Source organism: Oncorhynchus mykiss, chromosome 17 (genome assembly GCF_013265735.2).
Source record: "Oncorhynchus mykiss isolate Arlee chromosome 17, USDA_OmykA_1.1, whole genome shotgun sequence".
NCBI classification, from domain to species: domain Eukaryota; kingdom Metazoa; phylum Chordata; class Actinopteri; order Salmoniformes; family Salmonidae; genus Oncorhynchus; species Oncorhynchus mykiss.
The window spans coordinates 56,871,246-56,884,899 of NC_048581.1; the positions used below are offsets into that span (position 1 = coordinate 56,871,246).

Here is a 13,654-nt window from a genome sequence, read left to right on the forward strand (position 1 = left end):
TAAAACTAAACCAAGCAAATCTGTACCTTAATAACAATCCAGTTGAACACAATTTCTGTTTTTTTTTAAAATTTAACCTTTAACTAGGCAAGTCATTTCAACAAATTCTTATTTAATGATTAGTTGGTATGGTGTTTCAGATTTCTCATCATGACGCAAGTACACATTACAGATGAGATGAGACATTACAGTTGGACATAGTAAAACCAGCAGACTTTCTAAAACAAACATTTACAAAACATTCTAATAGTACGTCGATTGAGACACGCGTACTATTTAGTCAATGCTTGCCAGCTCTCGAATTACATTCATTTTTCTGACTAGAAGGAAATGTTCCATTGATGTTTTTAAGTTGCCCTCGGGTCTTGAAGAAAAACTCTACAAGAAAGATTACCCCCAAGTGTGATAACACAATATAATAAAACCTTTTTTTTATTTTTTATATATCAACCCTTTCATCTCAGGTAGATTTAAAATCAAATGGAAAACAGTGCTGTCTTCTTACCCTGATCACTTTTCAAAACAACCTCCCTTCCCAATAGAACAGAGCTATTTGTGAAGCACTGTACAAAGCAACCTGCATAGTATTCCGTTTACCAGAAGTGCAATGGGTTTGGTGAACACTGGCAAAAAAATGGTGTAATAAATGAACTTGGCCTTGATTTATAGTGGTGTGACATCAATCATTGATGAAAGGGGCAGCAGTATACTTTTACGAACCTACAGACCCTGGTCATTTGCAGACTGTACATATTCTTCTGTGGTTATATTACAGAAGGACCTTGCCTGCCATGGAGTGTTGTCTTTTGTTTCGTTATTTTGGAAAATTCCGTCTGACAATGCAAGTGCCCCAGATTCTCCAACTGAAGAATTGACATGATATTTCTTTACAAAACCAGGTCAGCTTAAATATATAAGACTCAACTAGCATGGCTCAGTCTCACAAAATAAAAAAAAGATTACCATAAACCGTAAGTACACTACATGATTTTGGCCCGATTTACCTGTCCCAGACAAGTTTGAGATCGGAGACAAAATTCCCAAGTCGTTGCATAGTTGGGGCGCACGGCCGTTACTGACCGATCCTGAGGGCTACCGATCCTGTCTGAGTCATCCTGATGTTTTCAAACGTTTGATTTTATCAGCACAAACTCTGCTATGCTCCTGTAGTGTGAGATGTGCAACGAAACATTTTGAGAACTGTGATCAACAACAGCCAACAGCTCACCAGAGAAGCCAGTGAGATGATGACGTTGTATCGCATCAGAATGTGTGTACTGACTCTCGAACAGGAGTGATGACTACTAGCCTACGTTTGTACTTCCCAAAGCTAGTGTCAAATCAGTACAGCTCTGAAGTTCAATGTTATTTAATTCAAAATGTATTGGTTAAATATTTCAACTCTATGGCAAGCGTGAATGTCTAACAAAATGTTTTGAGGCCCACATGTCTTTGGCCCACAGCTCGTTCTAGCTGCACAATCACATCACATTCTTCTTGCGAGACAGCGAGGCATCGAGAATACTTACGACCAAATGAAGAATCTTGTAGTGTGTGACATCATTTAGTGTTGTATCACTACGTTGGCAAGACAGAAAACTACAGGAAAGACAGTGGTATTAATGTGAGAGGCTCAGCAATATTTTAAAGTCGTGTGGTGTACGCCCGACATTAGTGTCACTGACATGAACCGACTAAATCCAGCAAAGGCCCTTCTTTTCATAAGTGTACTGCATCTTATGCATCCCCCTACCCTCTACCTCCCCTTTTTGTTCTTCTTTGCCTTCCCCCCCCTCTTCCTTTGATACTTCATCTTTCCCGGAATTGTTGGCTCCCACCAGGGTCATGAGTCCGTTTGTGCTCATGGACTTGGGGCGTTCCAGGGGGAAGCCCAGGGCTCGGCTCCAAATCAGCTGGGCCAGCACCCCCAGTGCTCGGGACACGCCGAACAGCACCGTGTAGTAGTTCATCTCTGTCATGCCGTAGTACTGTTAGGACAGGAGAGAGATGAGATGGAGTTCATTTCACAGCACAGAGGAAGGCTTAATTATAGTACACCCAATTGTATGTGATATCTACAAGGGCTTTGCGGGAAGGTAAGGGACAGCTAAAGTAAAGTAGGAGAGAGGCTAGATGCTATATATATACACACACACACACACACACAGTGCCTTGCGAAAGTATTCGGCCCCCTTGAACTTTGCGACCTTTTGCCACATTTCAGGCTTCAAACAAAGATATAAAACTATTTTTTTGTGAAGAATCAACAACAAGTGGGACACAATCATGAAGTGGAACGACATTTATTGGATATTTCAAACTTTTTTAACAAATCAAAAACTGAAAAATTGGGCGTGCAAAATTATTCAGCCCCTTTACTTTCAGTGCAGCAAACTCTCTCCAGAAGTTCAGTGAGGATCTCTGAATGATCCAATGTTGACCTAAATGACTAATGATGATAAATACAATCCACCTGTGTGTAATCAAGTCTCCGTATAAACGCACCTGCACTGTGATAGTCTCAGAGGTCCGTTAAAAGCGCAGAGAGCATCATGAAGAACAAGGAACACACCAGGCAGGTCCGATATACTGTTGTGAAGAAGTTTAAAGCCAGATTTGGATACAAAAAGATTTCCCAAGCTTTAAACATCCCAAGGAGCACTGTGCAAGCGATAATATTGAAATGGAAGGAGTATCAGACCACTGCAAATCTACCAAGACCTGGCCGTCCCTCTAAACTTTCAGCTCATACAAGGAGAAGACTGATCAGAGATGCAGCCAAGAGGCCCATGATCACTCTGGATGAACTGCAGAGATCTACAGCTGAGGTGGGAGACTCTGTCCATAGGACAACAATCAGTCGTATATTGCACAAATCTGGCCTTTATGGAAGAGTGGCAAGAAGAAAGCCATTTCTTAAAGATATCCATAAAAAGTGTTGTTTAAAGTTTGCCACAAGCCACCTGGGAGACACACCAAACATGTGGAAGAAGGTGCTCTGGTCAAATGAAACCAAAATTGAACTTTTTGGCAACAATGCAAAACGTTATGTTTGGCGTAAAAGCAACACAGCTGAACACGCCATCCCCACTGTCAAACATGGTGGTGGCAGCATCATGGTTTGGGCCTGCTTTTCTTCAGCAGGGACAGGGAAGATGGTTAAAATTGATGGGAAGATGGATGGAGCCAAATACAGGACCATTCTGGAAGAAAACCTGATGGAGTCTGCAAAAGACCTGATACTGGGACGGAGATTTGTCTTCCAACAAGACAATGATCCAAAACATAAAGCAAAATCTATAATGGAATGGTTCAAAAATAAACATATCCAGGTGTTAGAATGGCCAAGTCAGACCTGAATCAGTCCAGACCTGAATCCAATCGAGAATCTGTGGAAAGAACTGAAAACTGCTGTTCACAAATGCTCTCCATCCAACCTCACTGAGCTCGAGCTGTTTTGCAAGGAGGAATGGGAAAAAATGTCAGTCTCTCGATGTGCAAAACTGATAGAGACATACCCCAAGCGACTTACAGCTGTAATCGCAGCAAAAGGTGGCGCTACAAAGTATTAACTTAAGGGGGCTGAATAATTTTGCACGCCCAATTTTTCAGTTTTTGATTTGTTAAAAAAGTTTGAAATATCAAATAAATGTCGTTCCACTTCATGATTGTGTCCCACTTGTTGTTGATTCTAAACAAAAAAATACAGTTTTATATCTTTATGTTTGAAGACTGAAATGTGGCAAAAGGTAGCAAAGTTCAAGGGGGCCGAATACTTTCACAAGGCACTGTGTATGTATATATATATATACACACACACACAGTGGGGCAAAAAAGTATTTAGTCAGCCACCAATTGTGCAAGTGAGAGGAAAAAAAAAATCCAGAAAATCACATTGTAGGATTTTTAATGAATTCATTTGCAAATTATGGTGGAAAATAAGTATTTGGTCACCTACAAACAAGCAAGATTTCTGTCTCTCACAGACCTGTAACTTCTTCTTTAAGAGGCTCCTCTGTCCTCCACTCGTTACCTGTATTAATGACACCTGTTTGAACTTGTTATCAGTATAAAAGACACCTGTCCACAACCTCAAACAGTCACACTCCAAACTCCACTATGGCCAAGACCAAAGAGCTGTCAAAGGACACCAGAAACAAAATTGTAGACCTGCACCAGGCTGGCAAGACTGAATCTGCAATAGGTAAGCAGCTTGGTTTGAATAAATCAACTGTGGGAGCAATTATTAGGAAATGGAAGACATACAAGACCACTGATAATCTCCCTCGATCTGGGGCTCCCCGCAAGATCTCACCCGTGGGGTCAAAATGATCACAAGAACGGTGAGCAAGAATCCCAGAACCACACGAGGGGACCTAGTGAATGACCTGCAGAAAGCTGGGACCAAAGTAACAAAGCCTACCATCAGTAACACACTACACCGCCAGGGACTCAAATTCTGCAGTGCCAGACGTGTCCCCCTGCTTAAGCCAGTACATGTCCAGGCCCGTATGAAGTTTGCTAGAGAGCATTTGGATGATCCAGAAGAAGATTGGGAGAATGTCATATGGTCAGATGAAACCAAAATATAACTTTTTGGTAAACACTCAACTCGTCGTGTTTGGAGGACAAAGAATGCTGAGTTGCATCCAAAGAACACCATACCTACTGTGAAGCATGGGGGTGGAAACATCATGCTTTGGGGCTGTTTTTCTGCAAAGGGACCAGGACGACTGATCCGTGTAAAGGAAAGAATGAATGGGGCCATGTATCGTGAGATTTTGAGTGAAAACCTCCTTCCATCAGCAAGGGCATTGAAGATGAAACGTGGCTGGGTCTTTCAGCATGACAATGATCCCAAACACACCGCCAGGGCAACGAAGGAGTGGCTTCGTAAGAAGCATTTCAAGGTCCTGGAGTGGCCTAGCCAGTCTCCAGATCTCAACCCCATAGAAAATCTTTGGAGGGAGTTGAAAGTCTGTGTTGCCCAGCAACAGCCCCAAAACATCACTGCTCTAGAGGAGATCTGCATGGAGGAATGGGCCAAAATACCAGCAACAGTGTGTGAAAACCTTGTGAAGACTTGTTTGACCTCTGTCATTGCCAACAAAGGGTATATAACAAAGTATTGAGATAAACTTTTGTTATTGACCAAATACTTATTTTCCACCATCATTTGCAAATAAATTCATTTAAAAAAAATCTAATTTTGTCTGTCATAGTTGAAGTGTACTTATGATAAATTACAGGCCTCTCATCTTTTTAAGTAGGAGAACTTGCACAATTGGTGGCTGACTAAATACTTTTTCGCCCCACTGTATATATTTTTTTATGGCTTTGACAGTTCACTAGGCTGGAACAAACTAAGAAAATAAGCTGAAATTTGACATTGTATGTTTTTCTTCACCCCTTCAAGAGAGGGTGGAGGCCTTTCTTGTAACCGTCACCCTGTGTCCCTCCCAATCAGTTGGAAGTGTACTCCAATAGGTTTGTCCTATCCTCCTGCACACCTGCAGAAGCACTCCACTGTGGGCGTCCACGTTGGGCCAGGGGTTCTTGGCCTTGCCCTGCTCCAGCAGCACATTGGGCACGATCTTGTAGAGTTGGTGCACCAGCTTGAACATGGGGTCGTCGGGCAAGTGCTTGAAGGCAAACTCCTGCTGGCAGGTGTACCTGGGGTCTGTCTTCCTCAGGACAGCGTGGCCGTAGCCTGGAACCACCTGCGAACACAAACAGAAGGCCAAAAAGGTAGGTTGAATCTCTTTCTAAGGTTACATATCATTCCCCTTGCAGCTTATTCCTCAAATGTAAATGTGTCTTCTTTTGTGCACCTGTTCACTTCACTTTTACGTAGAGATGGAAAAGTATCCCTTGGGTTTCCTGTCGTTGACTCATCCCCCTCATTGACCCAACTTGGCCCGCCCTCCTGACCAGTCCACTCACCCTTCCAGACTTGAGGGTGTTCCAGATGTAGTCTCTCATGGCCTCGTCAGACACTTCTCCTCCCATCTCCTTCTGCAGTGACATTAGCACCCGTACACACCTGGTTAGCCAATCAATGAAGGGGTCCAGCCAGACCTTTCATAGCTGCGCTGAAGGAGCGGTAGGGGTCAGACAGGGCACTGCCCACCAAGTGGCTGGTGTGGGCACTCATGTTACCACCCTCATGGTCACTGTAGCAAAGGAGAAAGGGAAGTGTGTGAATGAATGAGTAATGCAACCACATAACTGCACTGATGCAATGACGGAGCAGGAGCTGAATATGCACACCCAAACGTTAACAAGGTGCAGACTAATGGACGATAAACTACATCATTATGAATGAAATAGAATTCTCTATAAAACTGACCTGTGAATGGTGAGGTACAGGCGCATGAGCTCGGTGAACGTGGCGTCCCTGTAGCCCAACATGTTGGTAAAGTTGTGGGACCAGTCCAGACTGGAGTCAATGGCACCGATGCTGCTTCCCTCGCGGTAAAGGTTGCGGTAAATCTTGGCCGCCACGCAAGGCAGCTTAGCGATAAGATCCATGGAGTCTTCATAGACAAACTGAGAGAAGAAACAATTTTCTATTCGGAAAAAATCACTCTTTCAATAGATCGTATTACAACTGGGACGCGTTCAGTTGATTAAAACTTTTACTTAATTTCATCCTACTGAGCAACATGATTTCCCACAATGGCATGAGCCATTCAACATTCTTCAATGTATGTTTCCTGAGCTCACCTCCCACCAGTACTTGGCTTTGTTGACTCCCTCAGAGTAGGCCTGGGCGAAGCTGCTCTCGCTGTTCAGAGCTGTGATGGCGGCGCTGAACTGAGACATGGGGTGGAGGTTGGTGGGGAAGTTATCCAGCATGGTGACCACATGGGAGGGAAGAGCTGCACGCTTGGCCCACTCCTTGGACAGCCAGTTCACCTGGGGACAAATACAATACACAGAATCAGCAATAGGGTAATTGGTCAAACTATTCACACCAAACGTAATGGTTTAAGGCCTTACAATCACAAAGAGGGCCACTGAATATAGTTTTCTATGCAAATTATCATCTGATGTCATTAAACAAACATAGAAGCAAACCTGCTCCCACAGATAAACAGGATCAAAAGCTATCATCTGGTCCCCGATTTGACTTGGTGGGAGATCTGTCCACATGCCCATGGGCCGGGCGCTTGACCCTGGTTGCTCCTGTGGGTCGCTCTGGATGGGAGTCTGCTAGGTGACTGAATGTAATGTAAATGTTGAGCGGCTTTACTGCAGGTATATTGTATGTTTTAATATTCAATCATTTCAAAAAGTTATCGTCTGTTGTAAAGCTTTATGTTGTGGTTTATGGGTCAACCCTTTTCATTGAATATGTACATCATGTTATCTGTACCATTATTGTTGTATCATAAATTAAGATGCTACCTAGACCTACTGCTAAGCTGCTGTGCCATACTCTCTCTCCATAATGCGTTACCAAGCTAACACTCACCTGTTCGTCTGTGGGCACCTGGCCTGTCACCAGCAGCCAGAACAGACCTTCGGGCAGGGGCTCGGCACGTCCTGGAGCCTTGGGCAACAGTTGCTGGTACTCCGGAATGCTGTAGCCACAGAAACAAATTCCCTTTTATTTTTTTAAGAGACCCATAAAAGCTATTTAGTAGTAATAGTTGCCATAACTAGGTATCTACATAATTCTACCATAAGTCTGAATGAAATACCTTTGATCCCACTCCCCATATTGATATTACATAGGCTCCATGTCACATGAGTGTTATGAGTTAAGCCAATCTCCATAAGTGATGCTGAACTGGCTGAAAAATTACACCCTTCTTATTCTCAGCTAATATAAGCTGATGAATATGGTGGGACTTGAAAAACAAAGCTCCCCAAAGAAAACAATTTAGAATCTCAATTCACTATTTAAGTAGGTAGTTGTCTAGCTTCAAGCATCAGACACAGGAAGGTTTTGATTTAGTTCCATTTCATTCAGTACTATCCACAACATTTGCATACTGCCATCTCTCTCAGGGGAGTGCTGAGCAAGCATGGAAATCAATCTGTTTCAAAGCTATTCTCTTCAGCACAGCCTCAGATATGGGACTTCTCTTTAAAAAATAAGAGGGCATGCCGCTCTTTTTTTTATTGTCTAGACTGTTTAAACAATCTCATCTATTATCTAGGCAAAATTAAGCCATCTAAGATACCAACAAGCAATAGTAAAGAGACAAAAAAACACCCAATCTATCCCCCTACCTGATACTTTGCATTCAATCCTCTTGCCCGTCATAGACCAACTCACCTCATCTGCATCCAGCACTGAGGTTTCATACACCAGGCCCTTCATACCTCTTATCCCACCGTATATCTGTAAAGACAATGGCGCACACACACACAATTCTGCTTAGGCATTCTTAATATCCACAGCGGTGCCATATTTCACACTACAACTGGCACTGAAAAGGGTACTAGAACATTTACAAATGACAGATGAGCTGAAATTACCATATCCACAGAGATCGAGCCGATGTTGGTCTTGCCATACTGCGTTTTGAAGTTCTTAATCCTACTCTGTTCTTTAGGAACGAGATTCGAGAGCACATCTCTCAGGTTCTACAAAAAAAAATGTAAAACAACAGCTCTCTTTAATTAGGGCCACCCAGTTTGCAGGACTAATTATGGCTAGTTAATTAATATTTGGCTTGCCTAGCTAGCTAGCTAAAATGATTTGAATGATGCAGCAACACCAGATCAACAGCATCAGATTGTTGGCCCCCTGCCTCAGTTCCTAGAAGGGAAGTGGATTGCAGTGGGAGGGGATGCAGAGGCTCACTTTGTAGGGGGCTTTTTCTGGACCAATGCTGTGGTGTGGTGCTCTTACTGGCGCTTTTACAGTCACCGGAGCATCACCCAGGTGGGTGCAGCATTTCAGTACTATCGAAGAGGACAAAGTGCCCAATGAAGAGCTCCGTAGCCTGTGTAGCTCCGTAGCCTGTGTCAGATGTTTCTACCGCCCTGCCTGGCTGTACCATTTACGCTCCCTCCTCAAGATACTATCTTTCTGAACTGCCTATCATCACCTATCATCTAGGACCATTGCCCAAGAACCGCCAGATCCCTACATTTGATGTTAAATTGTTTTATTTATTTTGTTTTTAAAGCGACTGAAAAGTGGTATAAAATAGATATTATTATTAGTTCAAAATGACCCCATCACAGCATTGCGAGGTAAAAATCATACGTGTAGCCTAAATCAAATTGAAAAATGAAGGAGGTCCAGCCAGAGTTCTTACTGTGTGCAGAGTTCTTATTGTTGATGTAGTGGCGTTTCTGGAAGACACGATGAGACATGCTACATTCTGAAAGGCACAAGGAGGACTGTGTCAGGAGAGAGGCAATCAGTCAAACAAGGTTGAGTGTCTGACACGTTACATGGACAGAAAGTCAGCATAGAAAGGCATCAAGTTTCAACTATTCAGAGGGGCTTTAGTCCTCACTTTAAAACATCAGCAAGCCACAATGTGCTGCAAAGTATCCCCTTACGATGACCTAGCCTACCTCATCACTGCAAGAGAGACTGAAGCTTGAGTTCCACGATAAAGGATAATAAACAGACAATTGTGAATGATAGACATTTGTGCAGTTGCAAATACATTTACAGGTATTCTAACATGACTTATTGAACAATGTTTTAATTGACTCCTTGCTCACAGCACTGAGTGAAGATCATCCATGTTGAAGGGCATAAGGACACAGCCTACTGTAGACTAAAACCTTGAAAATGAATATTTTGAAACTCAAGTCAGAATCCACAGATCTGACCTTGACAGATAAAAATACACTGAACAAAAACATAACACACAACATTTAAAGTTGTGGTCCCATGTCTCATAACCTGAAATAAAAGATCCCTGAAATGTTCCATACGCACAAAATATTTCTCACAAATTGTGCACAATTTGTTTATATCCCTGTTAGCGAGCATTTCTCCAATGCCATGAACCACCTGACAGGTGTGGCATATCAAGAAGCTGATTAAACAGTATGATAATTACACAGGTGCACCTTGTGCAATGAGCTTCTGTGTCCCACAATACAAAGCCACACATGTTTCAAGTTGAGGGAGTGTGCAATTGGTATTCTGACTGCAGGAATGTCCACCAGAGCTGTTGCCTGATAATTTAATGTTAATTTCTCTACAATAAACCACCACCAATGTTTTAGAGAATTTGGCAGTACATCCATCCTGCCTACCAACCGCAGACAACGTGTAACCACGCCAGCCCAGGACCTCCACATCTGGCTTCTTCACCTGCGGTATCGTCTGAGACCTGCCACCCGGACAGCTGATGAAACTGGGTTTGCACAACCAAATTATTTCTGCACAAACTGTCAGAAAACGTCTCAGGGAAGCTCATCTGCATGCTCGTCGCCCTCATCAGGGTCTTGACCTGAATGCAGTTTGGCATCATAACAGATTCAATTAATATATATATATATATATATATATATATATATATTAAATTGTTGCGTTTATTTTTGTTTAGGGTAGATCTTTGCCTAACTGGAAAAAAGAAGCCTTCACATTATCAAGACATAAGCTCATTGGAAAAAGTAGGTGGCATCACTCAAATGATTGATTAGTTGGAACACAACAGCTCAATCATGGCTGGTCCTCTTTTGCTTTGCAAGCAATGGATACCTTTTCAAGTGGAGTTACAGCCAAAGACAGTGTGATTTGCCTCCAGCTTTGAGATTAACATTGTTGTAATGGAAAATGCGTTGCAAGAGATGAACGTTGTCTTTGCCTGAAACATGCAGTAGCCTACAGCAACTAAAGTCAGCTAGCCGGTCTCTGATCGACTCCGAGTGAAGGTCCACTTGAGGTCGATACAGTATTAACTAGATGTTATTTGACAAACTGGGACAAATCTCATTACAAACTCAAATGGAGAAAGTCGGTAACTAGCTAGCTACACAGCTGGCAGAATAATAGCTAGGTACTAGTACAGACACAACCAATATTTAATAGTAACGTTAGCATAGCTGGTTACATAGTTTAGCTGGTTAACTTTATTAGCTAGCCGTTACTCGTTTACAATGTAAATGACAAAGAAAATAACATGTTACAATTACCAATAGTTAGCCATTGAGTAAACGACCCTGTTTAATTGGCGAAACCAGCTAGCTAATAGCCAAATCCAACCTCGGATTGTTATCTGAATGCTAAACTTGTTCTAGTGAGGTAAGGCTACAGAGAAAATGTTATATTTCGATAACTTACTTGTGTTTGTAGACTTGTGCTTCAACTCAAGGACAAATCTACCGGATTAAAAAAATGTGTAGCTGCCTAACGTTAACTAAATACAGCAGACGTCAAGGTTAGCCAAGGCCTAAATTATTTAGCTAACGTGCTACCTAAATGTTAGCTTCACGTTTGGTTCTGATTGGCAAGTGGCTAGAAAGCCGATGTGGCTAGCCAACCTTTTAGCATACCATCTATAACATGGGGACAATGCAGCGCCCTCAAGTAGATAGCATCTCCAAGTTGCATATTTTTTTGGCATTGTATGTATGTAAGAAAACTGTGGCAAGACATCAGTGGGTTTATAATTGAACACATTTATGAAGAGTTTACACTATTGTGGAGAGATGTACTGTTTGGACTCTTTACATACAATAGAAATAAACTGAAACATTTTTGTGATTAATTTCATTATTCTTTTGGCCAAATTTCATATACACAAATGTAAATTTACAAACAGAAAACCACATTTTCGTACCCTACAAAAAATAAATGTAACCTTATTTTAAGACGGTTAAATGCTCTACTAACAAAAAAGCTGTTATAATTGTAAGTATATGTATGTCCTTGTGTAATTGTAATGTGATATTGTACCCTCTAGCTCGATTGTTCATTGTTTGTAATCTATGTATGCTTATGTTCCCTCATGTGCTTTATGTATTGATTTATTGTTAATAATAAATAAATTGTGTATATTGTGTATATTTTATATAGAATCTCCTTTAAATAACGGCTTTACCTTTGTTGAATGCAAGAGCTTCGGGGAACACCTGTAAGCGGACAGTAGGGACATGGTGGATGTGAGGGGTTTGTCTTGGTATATAAATATTATCCTACTGTACTGCTAAAAATCTCATACCTCATTGACCGTGCCCCTACTGAGTTTGATTGGTGAAGGTTGAGAGATGAACAGGCCTACAAAGGGGATTGGCTGGAATTCTAAACCCAGAGGCGTAACATCGCATGACTTCCTGCAATGCTTGCGAAAGTGTTTGATAAGCGAACAATTATTTTTGACTTGTTATATCTCTCAATCTAAAGGCGCAACCTAGATTCGAGCCAATTTCTTTAGTGGAACATGTTACTATTCCAACCTCGTGAAAGTGACAAACTGACACGTTTTCATTTTCAACAAAAACTTTATTCCGAAGGTTTGCCTTTGATTTAACGACAAGCACATGCGCAGTTCGGCGCGAGACGACCGGACCCGATGACGTGTTTCTAGTTTAGCAACGTCGCCATTCCATCGCCTACAAGTGTGATCGGGGATTTTTATTGGAGAAGCAGGTTTAGCCTATCTTCACACTGTACCGTTTTTGGCCATAATCTACCCATGTTGGTAGGTGTGTCAATCAAACATCAAAGAGTTTAAATTAGGTTTACAAAATAGTCTGGTCTTTATGCAATTTTTTTTGTGTAACATGCAAATAAAAAATGGCTTAACTGCGTGAGCATTATCTAATAGTACAGTAGTCTGCTCTTCAAACGTGTGTAATGCAACACTAAAATATCACCTTTGCACAGTTTGGGATGGCACTGGAGGGGAAGGCTGCCGTTTTATGGGCTCTTAACCAACAGTGCAATTATTATTATTTTTTTTACAATGTTTAAACTTATTTTGTACATAATGTTGCTGCTACCATCTCTTATGACCGAAAAAAGCTTTTGGACATCAGATCATCAATTTCTCACCTTGAGCTGGGCAAATAATGTTTCTTTAATGATTCCGAAGAGGGATTTACTCCAGACACCAGAACAGGCCCTCATCCTCATCAATTGCAGGAGAAAGAGACTCATGTTTCTCGGAAGGAGATAGGGCTGCCTTGAAAATCTGGCGACGAGTGGCTAATCTGCCTTTGCCATCGGTACTACAGGAAAAGGAGGACGGATAATAAAATGGAGAACTAAAAGCACGTATATTCTACCAACGGGACATTAAAACTAATATCTTATGTTTCACAGAGTCGTGGCTGAACGATGACATGAATAACATACAGCTGGCAGGTTATAGACTGTATCGGCAAGACAGAACAGCAGCCTCTGGTAAGATACGGTCTATGTATATTTGTAAACACCAGCTGGTGCACAATATCTAAGGAAGTCTTGAGGTTTTGCTCGCCTGAGGTAGAGCATCTCATGATAAATTGTAGACCACACTATCTACCTAGAGTTTCTGTATTTTTTGTAGTGTCTACATACCACCAAACTGAGGCTGGCACTAAAACTGCACTCAATGAGCTGCATATGGCCATAAGCAAACAGGAAAATGCTCATCCAGAGGCAGCGCTCCTAGTGGCCAGGGACTTTAATGCAGGGAAACAAATCCATTTTACCTCATTTCTACAAGCATGTTAAATGTGCAAC

At 41.9% G+C, this 13,654-nt stretch overlaps 1 pseudogene across 1 annotated transcript; it reads right to left on the minus strand.

Annotated features, from left to right (window-relative positions):
* Positions 1-68: 68 nt before the first annotated feature.
* LOC110494175 lies at positions 69-12,171 on the minus strand (annotated as a pseudogene). Its single transcript, XR_005037021.1, has 10 exons — positions 12,030-12,171; positions 9,279-9,344; positions 8,491-8,598; positions 8,288-8,353; positions 7,478-7,609; positions 6,727-6,918; positions 6,350-6,549; positions 5,944-6,173; positions 5,511-5,720; positions 69-1,988 (listed from the first exon to the last, which is right to left on the minus strand). The product of XR_005037021.1 is annotated as a citrate synthase, mitochondrial-like (transcript).
* Between the last annotated feature and the right edge of the window lie 1,483 nt (positions 12,172-13,654).